Source organism: Perognathus longimembris, chromosome 24 (genome assembly GCF_023159225.1).
Source record: "Perognathus longimembris pacificus isolate PPM17 chromosome 24, ASM2315922v1, whole genome shotgun sequence".
Taxonomy (NCBI): domain Eukaryota; kingdom Metazoa; phylum Chordata; class Mammalia; order Rodentia; family Heteromyidae; genus Perognathus; species Perognathus longimembris.
The window spans coordinates 6,024,577-6,037,546 of record NC_063184.1 but is presented as its reverse complement, the minus strand read 5'-3'; the positions used below and the strand labels follow the sequence as shown (position 1 = coordinate 6,037,546).

General features: G+C 37.8%; 1 pseudogene; it reads right to left on the bottom strand.

Moving 5' to 3' along the window:
* Positions 1–1,761: 1,761 nt before the first annotated feature.
* On the bottom strand, positions 1,762–11,073 carry LOC125341340 (annotated as a pseudogene).
* Positions 11,074–12,970: the final 1,897 nt, after the last annotated feature.

The window sequence follows — 12,970 nt, the reverse complement described above, 5'->3', positions numbered from 1 at the left end:
ATTCCGGTTTCCTATCGAATATGGCAAAATTTCAAATAGAAAAACAAAAGAAATTGTTCCATATTCAAAAGGAATTATTCTTAGCACCTCTTACACAACTAGAATACTATTCATACATTTTCTGATTGTCTTGTACTTACATGGTAGACACTTTGTCTATTTCTTTCAGGTATATGTGTACTATCTTGAGTAATAATCATCCTATGAAAAAGGTGTCAATAAATATATGTACAATGAAATGATGAATGAGGGAAGATTTTGATCTCACATTCTCTGGGAAAGTGGCCACTGTACTTTCAACTCATCATATTTCCTTCTATGTCTCTGTGAAAAGTTAAAGGAATCCCTGTGGTACATAAGTGAATTTGTCATTATTTTTTAATTTAATTTCATTGTCAAGGTGATGTACTGAGGGGTTACAATTAAATATGTATGTTAAGGAGCACATTTCTTGTCATACTTGTTAAACCCTCCCTCCCGTTTCTCCCACCTTCCCTCCTCCCACCCCCCTCCCGATTTGTACAGTTAATTTCCAACGTATTGTCTTGAGAGTATCGCTGTTGCATTGGATCTCTCTTTTTTTTTTTTTTTGCCAGTCCTGGGCCTTGGACTCAGGGCCTGAGCACTATCCCTGGCTTCTTCCCGCTCAAGGCTAGCACTCCGCCACTTGAGCCACAGCGCCGCTTCTGGCCGTTTTCTGTATATGTGGTGCTGGGGAGTCGAACCTAGGGCCTCGTGTATCCGAGGCAGGCACTCTTGCCACTAGGCTATATCCCCAGCCCCTGGATCTCTCTTTATTCTTTGTCTCACTATTTTGATGTTCCTCTTCTCTTCCCTTCCCTAATTCAGATAAATGTATAAACAATACCCAGGGCGGTAAAATTAAATACAGTAACAACAGAAGATAAACCATAGGTAAGATAATACAATTTAAGTGTATTTTTATAACATATGAAATCCATTCTTGAAATTTTGAAACAGTATAGAGAAGGCAGAGAGGGAGGAGGAGGAAGAAAGAAGATGAATGGAAAAGAGCCAGGGAATGAAAATGGAGACGATGAGGGGAGATTGATCCAAAAAATCAGATTGAGGAATATGAAATAAATGGAGACTTATGAACAGAAATACACAGCACTTATACAAAACACACTCTAATGAATATATGGAAAATGGAACTTTGATAAGAAAATAACACAGAAATGTATTTGAGAATTAAGAAGGAGAGAGATGTGCAGAGAGGAAGTTACTGTATTTTAAATTTAGAAAATTAGCCTTAATCACAACTACTCAGGAAGCTGTAATCTTGGGGGTCATGAATTGATGCCAACCTGGGCTGAAAGTCCAGAGCCAAAAACAGAGCTGTGGTTGAATTGGTATGGCACTAGTTTTAAGCAAAAATACTCAGGGACATTATGCACATTTTCAGATCAAGCCACAGGACTGCCACCAAAGAAAAAGAAATTTTGGGGCAAATGATTAAGAGAGGAAAATTAGGAAACAAGTAATAGTGAAAGTATATTAGTGGAGGTGATGGAATATGTGAGGGGTAAACAGGAAGAACTAATAATATACAGAATAAAATTCAAATTTAAATGGCTCAGGTCACAACTAATGACATTACCATAACTGGAGAAATTAGTAAGAGTCAGTTATTCATAGAAGGGATTCAAAAACCATAAACTAGTATCAGATGGTAAAAAGGGAGTAAAGATTTAGTATAGACCTTCTATACATTTGATCAAACCTGTAAGTTTCGTCTTACTAGGACTTATTTCTCCCAGTGTGTTTTTTGTCCCGGAAGCCATGCAGACAGTTTCTGTCTGGCCTTAAGAAGATGATGTAGCACTTGGGGGCAAAGATGCAACCCAGGAGACCTGCACTGGAAGCCAAGATGCAGAAGACCTCCACAGCCACCATGACCTTCCCCTTGGCACTGTGGTAGACAGGCAGGAATGTGAGCCACACACTGCAGAACACCAGCATGCTGAAGGTCAGGAACTTGGCTTCATTGAAGGTGTCAGGCAGGTTCCTGGCCAGGAAAGCCACAGTGAAGCTGGCCAGGGCCAGGGAGCCAAGGAATCCCAAGACACAGTAGAAGGCAGTGAGGGATCCCTTGTTACACAGGATGATGAGTTGGCCATGTTCAGAGTGGGCATCCATGTCAATGAAGGGAGGAGAGGTTCCCAGTCAGAGTCCACAAAGAGTCACCTGGATAAGGGTGCAAATGGGAACGATGAAGTTAGGAGCCCCTGATACCAGCAGCCACCGCATCCTTCTTCCTGGAGAAGTGACTTTGAAGGCCAGAATCACAGTTATAGTTTTGGCCAGGACAGCAGAAATGGCTACAGTGAATGCAACTCCAAATGTCATTTGCTGCAGCATGCAGGTGACTATGTTGGGGTGGCCAATAAAGAGCAAGGAACAGAAAAAACAGAAGATGAGGGAGATGAGCAGGATGTAGCTAAGAGCCTGGTTATTAGCCTTGACAATGGGGGTGTTCTGATGTTTCACAAAGACCCCAAGAACAATTGCTGTGAGTGCAGATAAGCAAAGAGCCATGCAGGTCAAGGCCATCCCCAAGGGTTCGCCATAAGCCAGAAAACTTGCAGCTCTTAGGAGGCACTGGTTTCTCTCTGTGTTGGCATAGTGATGATCTGGGCATTTCACACACTGCTCTATATCTGATGAGGAAATACAATAGCCATGAGTAACTTAAAAAAATTTAGGAAATCTCTACATGAAGATAGTTTTACCATGTCAATATTTAAAAGCATAAAGAAAACATTACCAAGTATTACCAGCTATTATCTTTATTTATTTTTCATTAGTTCATGCTCTCACATGCATTCCCACACTCTATTTTTTAATCTAATTGAAACATTTTTACCCATAATAACTATTGTTAACATTATTTATTGCCATTTCTAATTTCCTAACAGTTTTCTGAACCCCTTTATGCTGCCATAGTAATTCTCAACCTTGTTTTCACTCTTCAAACCACTCATCCAAAATTGTAGATAGTAACACTTCCACTCTCCTGTACTTTTCTTTCCAATATAAATAGAAGCCTTGTTGCCCTTCCTGGCAGTTGTTATATTTGTCACTGCTATGCACATGAAAAGCAGTGTCAAACAGAGAATCAACTCAAACTTTAAAGCGCTGAAGTCACTCTATGCACAATTCTGTCTGCTTCCTTCACCAAACCCAACCCACAACAGGTGCTCCATTGTAAGAACAGTTCTAAACACTAGTAAATAAAGACATGCAAGATGGCTGAGTTTTTTTGAAGTCTAAAGGTAATTTGGAGGATACGGAGACCCTGTACTTGAAAAATGCTTTTCACTTATTATGATAGAAGTTAAACTTACATGATTGAGTAGCTGAATGCACATTCATACAACAAACTAGAAAAAAGATCCTATACATAATTCAGAGCCTGTGATTTTTTTAGTTCATTGAGCAGTATCATTCATTGTCACAATTAGACTACTAATTGAAGGAGGCTGCAATTCTTGCACTAGAAGAGAGTATGAATTACTCTCTAAACATGAACTCACCAGTCCCATTGGCCATCTCATTCTCTGAGCAAGGAGTGCAATCAAAGCAACAGGCAGCCTTCCCCTCCTGAGGGGATTTCCTGAATCCAGGGCCACAACTTTCACTGCAGAAAGATTGAGGAGGCTGAAGAAAATTACATAAGTGTCAGTCACTGTTCAGATTTCTACCTGACACACCAAAAATTCCGTGTTTTTTTATAGGATTATTAGGCTTAGTATTTCTATGCACATAAATCTAGTCAGTTAAGTGAATGCTGTTATAAATCCCCCATCATGTCATAACAGCTTTAAAGCTACAGCCTTGATCTCTACCTATTCTCTTGAACTGCTGAGAAATGTAAGACCTTTAAAAGGTGGAGGTTAACAGTGAGAAAGTAAGTCCTGTCAGCCCTTCAGAACTTCCTTGAATTCATGTCATTATTATATGTTGTCTTCTACTCATCTGAGACATTATGAGGAGAGAGGAGAAAGAATCTCTTTGCAGCTTTGTAAGTATGCTGTATGTAAAGACAAGACCTCTCTTTTATAGTGTTAAATGAACTCCAGGCCTACCATATCTTCTTATTTTCCCAGTGGCCATAATGTGAGAGTCTTCTTCTCACATAGTCTACATCATTTATTCCTCTCACCAAAGATGCTTAAGTAGCACAACAACTAACCATTGAAGAAAACTTCCACGGAACGGAGCCAAATATACCTTTTAAACACATCAAGATATTGATTTCTTTGGTACATTATCAGAGCATAGAAACCTGGTAAGAAAAAAATGTCATTTATATTTTATGATGGCATTCTGTGTAAACATTTAGAAACACTGCTAATTTTTTATGCTAATCCTGGGGTTTGAACTTAGGATCTGGACACTGTCCTGGAACATGTTTTTTCCTCAAGGTTAACACTACCACTGGAGCCACGGCTCCATTTGAGCTCCATTTGTGGTAGTTAATTGAGATAAGTTCCTCACAGAATATTCTTTCCTTTGGGATTTAAACTGACCTGTAATGTTAGATCTGAGGACATCAGCCTTCTGAGAAGATAGGATTATAGGGATGAGCCAACATTGCCTACCTCTGTTAATTTAGTCTGTTCCCTTTGTATGTAAGAGTCACTTAATACAATTTCTTAAGTTGGAAATATTTAAATGTGCAATACCAAGTTGTTAATATGTACATAGGATATAAATGTGTGTGTGTTTCTGTGTGTGTGTGTGTGAGTGTGTGTGTGTGTATGACAGAATTAAGGCTTAAACGCAGGGCCTGAGCTTTGTATCTGGGCTTTGTTGCTTAAGGCTGGCACTTCAAATCTTGATCCACAGCTCCCCTTCCAATTTTTTGAAAGTTAACTAGATAGAACTGCTTAAAGATGATACCCATATCTTAGCCAACTAAATAGCTAGTATTAGAGGAATAAGTTGGCAGAACCCAATCATGCATAAATATTAAGGGTAAATTTTGCTTACTTATATGTCCATAAAGTCAATACAGTTAGAGCCAACATACCTCTATAGATTCTATGGCCCACTCGACCATATCTTCAGAAAAAGACAGTTGATGACCATGTAGAGTATTTGGATTAAACTTTCCTACATTCACCTCAAGTTGAAGACCTTCTGGAAAATTCCAAATGTTCAAAATGTCATATTCTGCCTCCAATGTCTTTTGCTCATGCAAAATGACTTCATCTCCAGCTGGATTGTGAAATTGGATGTTCTTCAGAAAAGGGTGCAACTGAAAGAGATACACCATCTTATGGTGAAAAACATCCCGGGTTAGCACTGAAAACCTGAACTAAGTAAAGCTCTTGACTGACTTTAATTTCTGCTTCAAAATTCAAATGTGAGTATAGCAGAGAGATCTAATGAACTATCACAGAAAAAAAATTATATGGAGGAATAAAAACAATCTTTTTAAATCCTGGTCACTCAGCAAAGAAGCAGAAGGCTTCTTTTCAAAAGAAACTGATTCCATGTAAATAGTCATGAATGAGAGAATTCTCATTTTCCTAGCTACAGTTTTCACAATAATAAATTTTATGAATGCTTACAGTTTCATATTTATACAATTTTAATAGGTAAAGCAGAACTAAGCTAGAGCACTTATCAAAGTTATGGATAATTCTGGTTTACCAGGTCTCATTTTGCTCTTGCTTAATAAACTCATAGAGAAAAGTTAAACTTACAGTTTTCAAAATATTAGCTACGAGCTTGTTGAGGTTATTTGTAACTAAAAATACATAGAAACACGGAATATATTTTGTCCTTTCTACTTGCCTACATTTCCTTATAGTGTTCCTCACAGACATTTAAGCAAGTATAATTTACTGGGTTTTAGAAAGATATCAGAAATATTTCATTTCATACAATTAAAAAAAGAAAACCTCTAGGAAGTGACTTTCCTCATGGTATATACCATCCAAAACAGAAGGCCTTACCTGTGCAGGAGAAGGCACCATTCCTTTTCTATTTCCCATTATTTGTACTTCTGTTTGATGAAGAAGCATCTCATTGAGGGCCTGGGCTACAGCATGCACAGCATTGTATATATTGTAACTATGTCCAGACATAGTCATGTCAAAGTTATGCCTAGGCAACCAATCCAAGGAGGCCTCATGAGGACAGTTCTCCCATGTTACACAGTCACACTCAGAATTTGAGCAATTAAAAGAGAGAAACCACAGCCGAGCAAGGAAAAAGTCTTCTGGGTATTTTAAAGGGTTAACTGCCTTGACAAAATCTGTGAATCCGGAAACATATGGGCAATGGTGTGAAAAAATGAGAGGGACATGGAATGAACCCAGAATGAAATATTTACTTCTTATAGTTAACTCCCACTGTGAGTTCAATATACAAACTTTTCCTTTTATTAAAAGTTGCTCAACACACATCATTAAATATAGTAGAGATTCATTATCTCCATATATGACAAAAACGTTTGCCAAAGATTTGTTTATCTGGTTGTAACGTGCCATGATTGTGAAGATATATGATACGGCGTGGTTTGGAATCACTAGCTCAAAGGCTACACAGACTCTGTTCTTGGCCATCTCTTCTTTCAATAAAGGAAGAATCCACAAGCCCTTCTCATCTTCTAAGGTAAACAGTCCCACCCAGTTCCAGCTGAAGTGAAGCAGTAAGGAGACCATGGCAGTAGCCATAGTTGTGTCCTCTGGGGCCATTTGATAGAGACCAAGGAATTTGTTATGGTCACTCAGGGCATGATCAAAAGGTCCAAAGGTAAGCTACAGGGAATGAAAATTGGACAGTTCATGAATGAGAAGATTTAAAACCATCACAATCTCAGTCATGATGTATATTAAATAACAATTAGAAGTCAGTGGAAAGTAAATTTTACTTTTAGTCTTTGAACAAAATGAATTATAAATTGTTTTAAATTATTGTACAACATTATCAATTAGTTTGGTACAATGATTCTTGGTCTTTGTCATAATTTCCAGCAGCTCTTGTCATCCATATCAACCCCATCACCTTACTTTCCTAGTTTCATTTTCACATGTGTACATTGAATCTTATATTGTAATTGTTCAACGTTCAACTCCTATTCCTCTGCCCCTTTCCAGGTCCCTTTAACATGTACCCTTGTCAGCCAAGATATGCTTCAGCTTTCTGGTATTCATTTTTTAAAATACTGTCTGTTAGTTGATCAAAGAACTTATATCATGAAATTCTACCAAGTTTACCATAGTTTGTGAGATTGGCCATATATATATATATATATATATATATATATATATATATAAATGGATATATTTGTTCCATACATCACATTTTCTTTGAGTAATTACTCCTTGATATCACAATATTTGATAGGTTCATAAGTCCAGTCTCTTCCTATCATTCTCTTCTAACACCCAAAGTGGCACCAAATTAAACATTTGTTCATATTCCCATACTCCTCCCACTGTCACCTGTGGAAACCTGTAGAGATTCAGCAGTGTCCCAATCTGGGCAGATATTATTCCTGATGGTCCTGTAAGTACGACTATAATCTTGTTGTCTCTCGTACAGTTGTAATTTGGAGTCTTGTACTCCCCAAATATGCAAATGAAGGGATTTTTAAATGGTGTCCAAGTTCCATATTGAACATCATAGATATCAAATCCCAGAGTCAAGTTATGCAAAATATCAGGGTTTTTGTTGATCTCTTCAATAGCAAAAGCCAAGGCCAAAACATACTGGTAGTTCTTGAAGATGAACCTGCATAATGAGCATAGAAATTCAGGAGAAGTGTTGATTTTAATGGATTAAATGCTTGTTTAGTTGCTACTATATGCTAATATGTGTATTGGCGCTAGGGAAGGGCAAAGGAATATCAAAGCGCAGAGACAAAGGATAAAAGGAAAACCAATGCAACAGCAATACTTACAAAGCTAGATGGTCTAAACCAACTGTACAACTCATGTGGGGGAAGGAAATGGGGAGGGGAAAAGCAGAGGAAAAATAAGTGAGGTGGTAACAAGGTGGATAAGAAATCTACACACTGCCTTATGTATAAAACTGTAAGCCCTCTGTACATCACTTTATCAATAAAGAAATAAATTTAAAATAAAAAATAAAATTTTTGTTTTAATATGTAATGACAGAATTTAAAAATTACAATGTACACAGGATTAAAATATAAAATATCTAAACAGAAAAAGTTAAATTTTTCACCATGACATTTATACAAGCTCTCACAAGTGAAATGCATATGGATTCTCTAGATTCTCTAAACAAGTATGGAAATGGAACCAAGGTTGCATAATACCAGGATATGTGTCTTTTTCCCCAACAGATGACTCCACATTAGAGTATATGAAGCAAGCAGAGCATGGTTAAATGTAAAAAATATAAATTGTCCACCAAGATTAACTTGCAAAGGTATCTTCCCGAAGTGAGGTAAAGGATAAAGGCATAAAGATATTCTAAGACTAACATAGTTAAGAAAAAATATCTCCATCTGACCTGTTCTACAACAATGCTAAAGTCTTTTAATCCTTTGCACAGAGGCTATGAATGAACAATAAAGACATAAAAATATGTAATACTTATTAGTAAGTAGCTATAAAAGCAAGCTAAGGATGTTCTAATATTTTAAATGCAGTAGCCAAATCATACAAATAATCCTTATAAATGGAGACACATGTTTAATATAACTATGTTTACTAATGAATACAGAACCATGTAAAATTGGTTGTTCAATATCACTATCAATGAGAGGAATACAATGACGTTTCTGTATTCATTTGTGTGTCTTAAATGTTTTATCTTCAAATATTAAACAAAAATTTTCATTGGAAATAAATGAAAATATTTAATCCTCACATTTCTGTACATTTACCTATGTACATATGATCATATCCCTCTGTTACTTGTGTGTGCATTTTCTCTTTTACTTTCATCCTCATCATCCTGGATAGTTGTCATCATTCCATAATAGCTTGTTGTAATCTATTTTGAGCCCCCTAAGTATCAGAAAACGTATAACAGTCAAATGAAAACTCATGACCCAAACACTCTACTATTGAGCTCACAAAATAACCATTGAGGACTCTAATAGGACAGAAAGTGGACAAAACTTCAGTAAACCTAGATAACATGCTACATGATGGCAATGAGAAGATGTGATCTGTCAACAATGACTGGGAATAGAAATCCAGGAAATTCTATCAAGAGGAGCCAGAGTGGCTGAATGAATAAAAAAATAAAATTAAAAAAACTAGGCCAAGCAATACATTGATTCCAAGAAACTTACTTCCTTGCCAATGGCCTCCAATTTAACAGAGATAGACACTAAACGAGAAGGTTAATTGCATAAGAGCACTGAATCCTGTGTAAAGGCTATGGTAGCTTACCACCACCTTCACTGTAGAATTTTAAGAGCCTGCTCAAGAAAAGCAGCAATGGGTTTGAACATCTGAACCAGCCACAGTGAGATGCAGAGAAAATTCACCACAGCGTGGGAAATTCTGAAACAACACTGGGAACCATGAGTACCCCCACTAAGAACATCTCCCTCTTGGAGAACAGCATCTGGCTGCCAACCTCTTTCCCCAGTAAGCACTGCACCATTTTTGGAATGTGGCAAAGAGACCACCCAAGAACCTGGCTGGAAACACATGGATTAGATCATTCATCTTTTCTTAACAACCTAGCTATTTCTCAGTTGTTCTGAGAGTGGGAATCTGGGTAACAACCACACTCCCACATTAGGAATGCTTCAGAATTCAATTGTGTCCCAGGCCCCTGCACTCAAACAGTGGAGAACCAAATATACAAACATCACAGATATCTCCTATCTGTGAACTAACAGATTCCACCAGTGCTACCTTGACCATGACTACAAGGACAGCTCCAAAGCTCAGCAACAAAAGTAGAAACTCCACTAAGTACTGTATAAAAATTAAGAAACCTTGTCATATCATCAGTGGATGTAGAGCTGTGTCAAATGACTCACCTTCTGATTCCTAATTGCAGTGGCCCACTTATCTACAAGAAAGACTTTGGGGATAAATATTACTACATGTAGTCTGTAGCATGCATAAAAGATTAAAAGTTTACTAACCAGACCATAGTTTTCTTCATATCTGTAGGTAACAAAAATATCCATTGGCTGAAACTATACTACTCAATGTGTCTATATTAGCACAGAGAGAGAGAGAGAGAGAGAGAGAGAGAGAGAGAGAGAGAGAGAGAGAGAGAGAGAGAGAGAGAGAGAGAGAGAGAGAGAGAGAGAGAGAGAGAGAGAGAGAGAGAGAGAGAGAGAGAGAGAGAGCAGAGACATCAGAGCCTGGATACTGTCCTTGAGCTTTTTTGGTTAAAACCAGCACCCTGCCAACTTGAGCCACAGCTCCACTTCCAGCTTTTGGCTGGATAATTGGAGATAAAAGTCTTACAGATGCTCATGCCCAGGCTGGCTTCAAATCTCTATCCTCAGATATCATTCTCAAGTATTTAGGATTACGATCATGAGCCACCAGCCTACAATAAGAATGTTTAATCAGTGTCATCAAATTTAAGTGTTAACAAAGAAAATTTCTCAGAGCACTAGCTCGGGAGGAAAGAAATATGCCTGCAGCCATTTAGTATAAAACTCATGCTGCTTACTCAGGTGTTTGTAATCACTTTATCCTCTGCAGTGACAGCTGGGATTGTGAAGATAGAGGTATTCTGGAATAAAGTGAAGAACTTGCATCCCTGGAAAGAAAAAGCTACATGGAAGGAAACCAGAGTCCTCTCCTACAAGCAGACAGCAATTACTGAACAATGGATGCAAAAGAAAATCATGAAACTGAGAGTTTCTGGTGCTATAGGGATGGGCAGTCAGGGTACAGAAGATAGAGAATATTGATGTGCACACCCAAGTTGCCTCTGTTATTGTCCATCCTGAGAACAAAAACAGTTCATGGGCATAAAATACTGAATCTGAGTCACTTACGGCCTGTTCTCTTGTTGCCTGGAAGCATCGTTATTGCTTCGATCTGTTCCCAAAGTGTAGAGAGGGAAAAACCCAGAAATCATCGCGTGTCCATCCATGTGTGCTCGGTGCTTCATTGTGGAAATGCAGCTAGTGCCTGCCAAGGACCTGACTGGGAGAGGAAACTGGAGAAGAAAGAGTGTGAAAGTTAAAGGGCACATCCCTGAAACATTTACCAAGTTGAAATTCTGGCTGGAAGTTATGCCCATAGTGGTAGGTTTTTATATTCTTTGTATTTGTCGTCTTATTCACAGATGTACACTATATGGCACCTTCTTTCATTGAAGCCTTTTGTGAGTACTTAGGAAGAATGTGTAACACTCTTCCCTGGGGCTCTCCATCTGTGGTCTTGAATCCAGGAGAAAAACATGGGTTGGAAAACATGTTTGCAGATTCTCCTTCTTCATCTCAGGTGCCATGATTCTCCCCAAGATGACAGATAGTGAGGCCCCAGGGATGAAGTTACTTGGATATATTTGGTCCAATACCTGTGTTACGAACCTATTTGTCTGAAAGCTATTCTGGATGATGAAATTGGATTGCATCAGAGGGTTCCATGTAAGGGGCCACAGAGAAATGCACAGAAAACAGTGTATGCTAGTGAGATGTTAGACAGTTATTATGGCATCACACCCAGAGGATCTCCTCACAAACCTAATGCCCATAACAGCTACAGAACATCACTAGTTGATCCAAGCAGGTTTCAAGTGCAGAGGCCTCTACAAATTCATCCCTTCACTATTGTCCAACAATTTGCATTCTTAACTTTAAGCTTCAAAATGTTCATTTTTCCTCAACATGCTAACATAGATCAAGATTTTTTTCCCATGTTGCACTGGTCTGAGCACATGTGGTAATGGAGATAATACTTCTCTATCACAAGCCTCAATGAACATCAAAATCAACTCTATGGTTTCTGCTCGTCAAAGTATGGTAGAACCAAATTCCATGCACAGAGCTCAAAGGCCCTGGAGAAGAGACCTAATCCAGATCAGTGAAGGTATGCTGTATAAGGCTTCAGTGTTGCATGCACATTATACTGATCATCATGCACTAGGTATCTGAAATGATGCATCACACTATAAATGAAGAACTAAAAAGCATATGTACTTTGAAAGATCAGAAGGAAAAAAAAACTTCCTAATAATCTTGCCACTCATCTACTATACTTGCATACTCATTATATTATACAGGATTTTATCACTTATTATTAAGTTCTTAGTAGCACATGATAGCTGTCCGAAGGGTTTATTTAGACACATTACACCTATGCATGCAGAGGACCTCAATCTTACAATGTAGTGGAACCGATTCATATCATAAATTTATTTATAGTTTCATGAGGAATGTACAGACTGATTTCCATCATGGATAAGTAAAATTATCATGAACCCCATCAATAGTAGTCTCCCACCCATACTAGAATCGGAATTTTGCATGTCTATGTACTTTATTTCATAAATTTGAAGATTGTTTTAAAGTTTTACTCTCAGTTACTATAGTTTCTTAGGATATGTTTTCATCGCATTTGTTCTATTTACACTCACTGAGATTCTTGAATATGTGATTTATATCTTTTGCACACTTTGGGATACTCATCAGTTTTTAGATACAATCTCTTCAAATACTCTATTTTCTCCATTTGGTCTTCCACAATACACAAATTGCACAAATATTTGATCATTTTATGGAGTCTATTATTTTCTTCTGATTTTTCGTGGCACTGAGCTTAGAGCTTCATGTTCTCTAGAAATTGTTCAATCCCTCAAGCTATATGCGTACCAATTTTGCATACAGTTTTATTTTCAGATGAAATCTAGCTCTCTTGTGCAGGCAGATTTCAGGTCCTACTTCAGGTTAGTGAGTAGTTGGGAATAAAGGTGTGTATTACCATGTCCAACCTTCGTATTTTTAATTTTGTTCTCAGTGATCTACTTGATA